The sequence below is a fragment of the Apteryx mantelli genome, chromosome 5 (genome assembly GCF_036417845.1).
Source record: "Apteryx mantelli isolate bAptMan1 chromosome 5, bAptMan1.hap1, whole genome shotgun sequence".
Lineage (NCBI taxonomy): Eukaryota > Metazoa > Chordata > Aves > Apterygiformes > Apterygidae > Apteryx > Apteryx mantelli.
Window position 1 is genome coordinate 11,018,208 of NC_089982.1, and position 6,430 is coordinate 11,024,637.

At 40.1% G+C, this 6,430-nt stretch overlaps 1 long non-coding RNA gene across 1 annotated transcript; it reads left to right on the top strand.

Moving 5' to 3' along the window:
• Window positions 1-1,059: 1,059 nt before the first annotated feature.
• On the top strand, window positions 1,060-6,057 carry LOC106491970 (uncharacterized). Its single transcript, XR_001293868.2, has 4 exons — window positions 1,060-1,142; window positions 3,623-3,771; window positions 4,068-4,243; window positions 5,992-6,057. It is a non-coding gene; the product is annotated as an uncharacterized lncRNA (long non-coding RNA).
• The last annotated feature ends 373 nt before the right edge of the window (window positions 6,058-6,430 follow it).

Here is a 6,430-nt window from a genome sequence, read left to right on the forward strand (position 1 = left end):
AGCTGGGAGCAGGGGGGGAGGCAGGGGACAGAGTCTGACTCGAAATAAGAGTAAAACTAACTGGTGACAAAAGGTACAAAATTAATATGTGGGAATGGATGGCCTCAGGACACTTACCCTATTTCTTTACTGTGAATTTAAATTAAGACATAAATAATCAAATCCTGATGAAATTGTATTTGAGGGAAGGAAAATGTTGGCTACATCTCTTTCATAATAAGAGGAAACTCACCGTGGGCCCCTTTTTTGTGGGACTAAGGTTTCAAACTGCCTCCACAGATTCTTAATGATGATGCACGTGCCATTTTTGCCATGTCCATGGAGTAATGATGGAAAATGATAATCTCTTCTCACTCTGCCTGTGGCAGCCCTCTCCCCAGGAAATGAAAATTTGTTAAGTAGCAATGCTAGAAGGACTGGCCTTTTTCTTCTTGATGTATTTACTTAAAGAGTAGAAACTGTTTAAGTAGAAACATAAGTAGAAGCAAAAGGGTCTGCCTTTTATTCCCTGATATATTTATTCACCTTTAATTCTCAGGAAGACATTGTGGCTTTCCCGTTAATGGAGTTTAATAACATCAAAACCTCTGCCAAGTTTTTTTTTCCCCAGGTAGTAAGTCTGTTTGTCTACTTTTATTTTTACTCAACATACTTTCAAAAAAAGATTACAATATTTTTATTCAAATGTATTATGCATCAAATGCTTTCACTATTCTGCGGTCACAGTTGGTTACTGTGGGAGGTGTTTTAATGCCACTTTTATTATTTACTTAAGAAAAGAGGCACTGCTGCATTTGCATTCAAACATGCCCAAGATGAAGAGTGTAAGCAGAATCCACAGATGGACATTTGACAATAGTAGTTTATACTGTTCCTTTCAGCATAGATGTGGAGCTGTGCTTTATAAATCCCCGGAGATATTGGGTCACTGGAGCCCCGTTTAAAGCTCAGTATCTTTCATGCTGCCTTTTGGCCCAGGACAAGAAGTGAATTTAGTGTTGCTTGCTTTCCTCTTTTTCCCCTGTCCCCTTCTCAGGTCAGTGAAGAGCAGAAGCCCAAGCAGTCCCTGCCCACCCCAGCTGCGTGCTGGCTGGGAGCATCTAGATGAGAGGCAGCGCTCTTCCAGGAGCTTCCTTTGCTAGGTGAGGCAGTGAGGTCTCCTTCTCCTTGGCATGGCTACACAGGATCAAGCCCAAACCTGTGCCCAGGAATTTCAAACACCAACCTTTGGTTTGTAGCTCTGACTTGCTTTTAAGGCTGCTCCCGACTCAATGATATTAAGTCAAAAAAGACAAGGGTGCTTGGATTCAGACCTTCTCTTGGCAGCTAGTGTTGACAGTAACCAGAGGGTTTGCTTTAACGCAAAGGAAATGAAACACTAAGAAAGGGAGCAGATGCTGCTGGTAATCTGACACCTGCTACATCTTTGGATGTAAGCCAGAGCAGTGGATGGAGCTCTCCCTTGGCTAATCACTGCATCTAAGACTGTAAATGCAACCATGTAAGAAACAGTTATGAGCTTTGCTCTGTGCAGTTAGCACAAGACTTATGTTCCTGGTTAGTCTCACATTCAGTTTTGTAAGTTTTAGCAAAGAGTAGCAATTCACCCAGTCCCAAGTGTCTGAAAAACATGAGGCCACGTGCGCTTTCTTACTCCCTAAGAACAATTAGATTATTTTTGCAGGTCCAAATTAGAAATTAATGCTGCAGTGAAGATATCGCTGTTAAGATTACTAGGGCTAGCCTTACAAATACCCTAGCTTACAGGAGATGGCCCGGTGTACACATTTTTGTTGTATTGAAGCTGAGGTGGAAGAGGATTGGCTGGAAGGAGAAACAAAGGGAACACACTGTGTTTTGCCAAGGTACTTGCCAGCTAAAATAGACCAGGATAAATAACCTAGAGAGGCATGGAAGACAGAAGCATAAGTCATCTGAGAAAAAGGAAAAAAATTACGTAAATATTACAAGATGATAAATAAAAGTAATTAGTTTCCACATGGTAATTTGATAAGGACATGGCATTCCTATTCCATTTGTTGTCATTACATCAGAAAAAGGCAAGGAGCACAGAAATTTTCTTCTTTTCTAATGTACCAGAGGAAAATCTACAAAGAAGCAAGGCAACAGCCTCAACCAGTCAAAAACTACAGTTCCACAGACTGGGTTTTTAAAAATGCTAGACTCAAACTGTTAAAATCCCAGTAACATCACCCATAAACAAATATGCAGTGTGAAGTCTCACAGCACAAGCAGGACAATCTCATGCCATCAGAAATGGAGACTTAATTTTGCATTTTTGCAATAACAGTTCCAGGTAATTATGAAGTACATGCAGTTGTTTTTATACTGGCCACATGGAAGAACTCTGGCAACCATCAGAGACAGCCAGTACTGCTTCACCTTTGTGCATAACCATCCAGTTTTATTGTTGTACTTTTTTGTGAAATCTCATCACAATTCTGAGACCTTAGAAGCTAAACCAGACAAAAATAAGGAAGCTTCAGAGGCATGAAGAACACACACGTCATAGCTGAAGAAGAAAATGTAATGTGGTAAGCACCACGAGATTTATCTTGTCCTTGTCCTGAGCTCTGTACTCAATAATGGGTCAAGTACACACATTTCTTGGAGACCTTGGAAAAGGACAGTGCCTTATGTTCTGCTGAAAAGCTAGAAAAGGCAGCTTGCAAAATGACATCAGCTACTGAGGGATGGCAAAAAAAAGAAGTACCTCATTCTGTAACTGTATTAGAAATAAGGAGAGGAACAATGAAGGGACTGACCTATGATCCAGTGGATCAGAAAAGCTATTGACAGAGAAGGCCAAATTGTTTTTGTCTTTAAAAAAGTTAACTGTGAACATTCCCCACTCAGTGAAGTATTATTAGTAGCACTTTTTCCAAATTCAAGGAGACATGTAAGGTAAGGAGAACAGAAAATGGTCACATGTGATCTCTGCCTTTAAGAAGAGGGACATGCTCAAGGAAGAAGGGGAAGGGACCCTGGGGAATGATATCAGGGAAAGAAGCCTAATCATCAGCCAGGCACTTCTGCTGTAAAGACCATTCCCTTTGGCAAGCAGACTAAACACCAAAATGGTGTTCAATAGGGACAAGTGCAGAGCACTTCACAAGTCAGGCTGGGGAGTAACTGGCTACCTAGCAGTCCTACACACAGGAATCTGGAGGTTGTACTGAGCCACCAAATGAACACAGAAGCAGTTGGCATGACATCCTCGTAGGGTGTTTGCCATTTGCATATGTAAGTACAACTAACTTGCAGAACACATGAAAATCCTTCCATATTATTCTGGGCTCAACTAGTCTTATGTTTTGTTTGGGTCACCTCAGTTGAAAACAGATGTGGGCAAAGTGGAAGAAGTCTAGCAGAACATAGCAGGGAAGATGAGCAAACTAGAAATCATGATTTATAAGGAAGGACTGAAAGGGATGGAATCATTTCACTTAAGAGATGACTTCAAAAAGATGTGGCAGTGTATTCTCTGCATTTCCTGTGCATATCAAATTCTTTATCATAGCAGTACTTGCGCTTCAGCAGGCCTGATGTGAAGGACATGTCTGCAGTTCATTGTAAGCAGGACTGTTGCCATCTCTTACAGAGTTGAGTCTTCAACAGCCAAAGAGCCAGTACCAGGCTGAGGCTTGAGAAGTGTACACTACATACTGTAATACAGCAATTTTCTGTTCTCAACAAAACAAAGTAGCTCAGTTTGCTCTATTAAGTGCGACAGGCAGAACTGCTTCTTTGGTGAGTAAAGATTTCATTACAGATTTAAGTTTCTTTATTAACTTTCTTTGACATTATGAGCTATAACTATTTTGCAGTTAGTACTGTCTCCAGTAAAAGCAGAAATAGTTAACTCTATACGCAAAAGGCTTAAATTGCCTAGCACAGTCTGAAGATATTTATGAATTAAGGTATGTAAAGTTTACTGTAGAAGTAAATGTTTGATTTACCTGTTCATATGCCAGTTGAAGAGCTTTTGCATGGAACTTCTATAAATCATGTCTTACCTGAAAATAACCACTGAATGTGTCACAAAGGGTAAGCTTTCAGCTAAGAAAGAGCTGTGATGAAAGAGCCATACCAAAAATAAGATAAAAATATTATTCCCATTGACATCCACTTGTTCCAGGAAGAAAATCTAAAGCAAGTCTCCTTGTTATAAATGGAAAATGAGGGGGAAAGTACCCATCTTAAAGCTGCATGCAGCACTACGGTAAGTGGACTTATTATGCTTTTATCCTCCCCTAATGCTCAGTTTTCTGGGAAATATGAGTTGAGACCAAAGAAAATACTTTGTCAAAGTCTGTTCTTGAAATCTTGCACTTTTCCTGCCTTAATGGTGAAGGGTAATGCCATCAGTAGGATTACTGTAAGAGATAAAACAAGAAATTTCTCTTTATTTCTGTCTGTTATTCATCCACCTGAGCCAGGAATATGGAGCCTTTTGTCAAAGAGACAGATCTAGTCAAATGTAAATCAAAAGATGCTATGGTAGGTAGGGCATTCACAGCAGCAAATTACTACTTTTACTGTATAGAATATGTGAAGTTTCACTCTGCTTTGTTCTTCTCCATGAAATTCAAGTAGTATTACACAGCTTTTGCAACAAACTAATATTGTATTACTTATCAGGACCACTCTGAATGAAGCCAAAGATGAAAATTCGTAACACCTTGCTGTATTTAAGCATTTCCTGCCCTTTGCTAGTGGAAGGGCTTAAGATACCAGTGTGGGAATTTTATCCCCCTTGTTTTCAGCATATTCATGGTTTCCACCCACTTTCCCCATAAAGAGATTCCAAATCCGAAATTTGGAATTTAGGCCAAAGGTTTAATATGAGCTACGAGTTTGTGTCGGTTTTGCTTTTTTGTATTTATCATCAAGCTACATGACAGACTATGTAGGGAAGAACAAGGACTGATAGTATACACAGATACCATGATGGTGTCTGAACATCAGCTGAGTAGGTTCTTGGTTACAAAGGAAAATGCAAGTTACCTAATGGCTTCACTACCAGAGGTGTGCTCAGAGAAAATATTTTCTGTGTATGTTACCTTAATATGTCTGTACAACATACACATGTTATAATTAGAACCTACACTATAAGATGATTTTTCTTGCTTGTCATTATAATCCCACTTTCTGTTGCTAAATGCTTAGCCAACCTTTAAGCTTCCAAGTTTAAAGTCTTTCATGGATGTCTGTCAGGCAATTTTACATGTTAACAGAAACCTCTGCCAACTATTTCCTGGAATTAGATTAAGCAAGATTTCCCTGCACAGGCACACTTATCCAGCCTCCAGCCACTTCACTAAGCTGCCTAGAAAGTCACCAGATCTATTAGTCCCCCCCTCCCCCCCCAATATGTGCAAGTGATTTTGGTCATCTTTTTGATGATTCCCTTAAGATGACTCACAGTGCAACTGAAGTTTCTGGATCATCTGTTTACACTTAGACCTCTCTCTGCCTTCAGTAGCAGGATGGAAAACAGGGATGGTAGTACCACTAATCTCATCAGCACAGGAGATAAATTCATCAGGGAAGCACTCAGCTGAGTAGGCTACAAGAAAGATCCATGATACATTAGTACAAGGCTTGAATTGCTCGTGTTAAGACTTTTGCCCAAGCTTTAAATTAATACCTAGCTCTCTCCTGAGTGAGGAGCCTAGTATGTATGTGTATAGAATGATCATAGATCTTCATCACAGATGTTATCTAATCAAATGCCATCATAATGCTAATGGAAGCCAAGTTAACACATCAGAATGCTTCCTGCGTGTCCAGTTACGCCACCTGATAATACTGAAGTCATCTAAATGCAGTATCATATGGATAACACAAGGACTCTGAAAAGCATCCATTTCTGGTTATACATGCAGTTTGCTTTGTTTAGTACCTTTTCAAATACATTAACACTTCTGAGGGATGCCCCTTTCAGAGCTGTTATTTTTTGCAGTATAGTCTAGCACTTGGAAGTGGAAGATTTAACTTTCTACAACCAAGGAATGAAAGTCTTAACAGCCATGACTGCAGAAAGCAGAGGTAAGGTGCAACAAGCACAGTTTGCCATCTAGACACTTGCATGCAGGAGAGAAGTGACAAGATTCTAGTTGAATTTAATGGATCTTTGGTGCTCAGCAGTTAACCTTAACCAACAGTGCTGTAGGACAGCGCTACTGCAGCGAGAGCAACATTTACTGACACATGTATAGCCAAGTGCAGCAGCATTAGCAGTGTCTGTAAAGTGGGCTAGCAAAGGCTTCATATATATATATGATAACCCTAGCTAAGGGGAGCAGAGCAAACAAGTCCACTGCTCCTGTGAGACAGGTGCAGAGCATCACATGCTTGTTGCCCTCCACTATTCCTTGGTACACTGCTTGTAATGCATTTTAGCTTC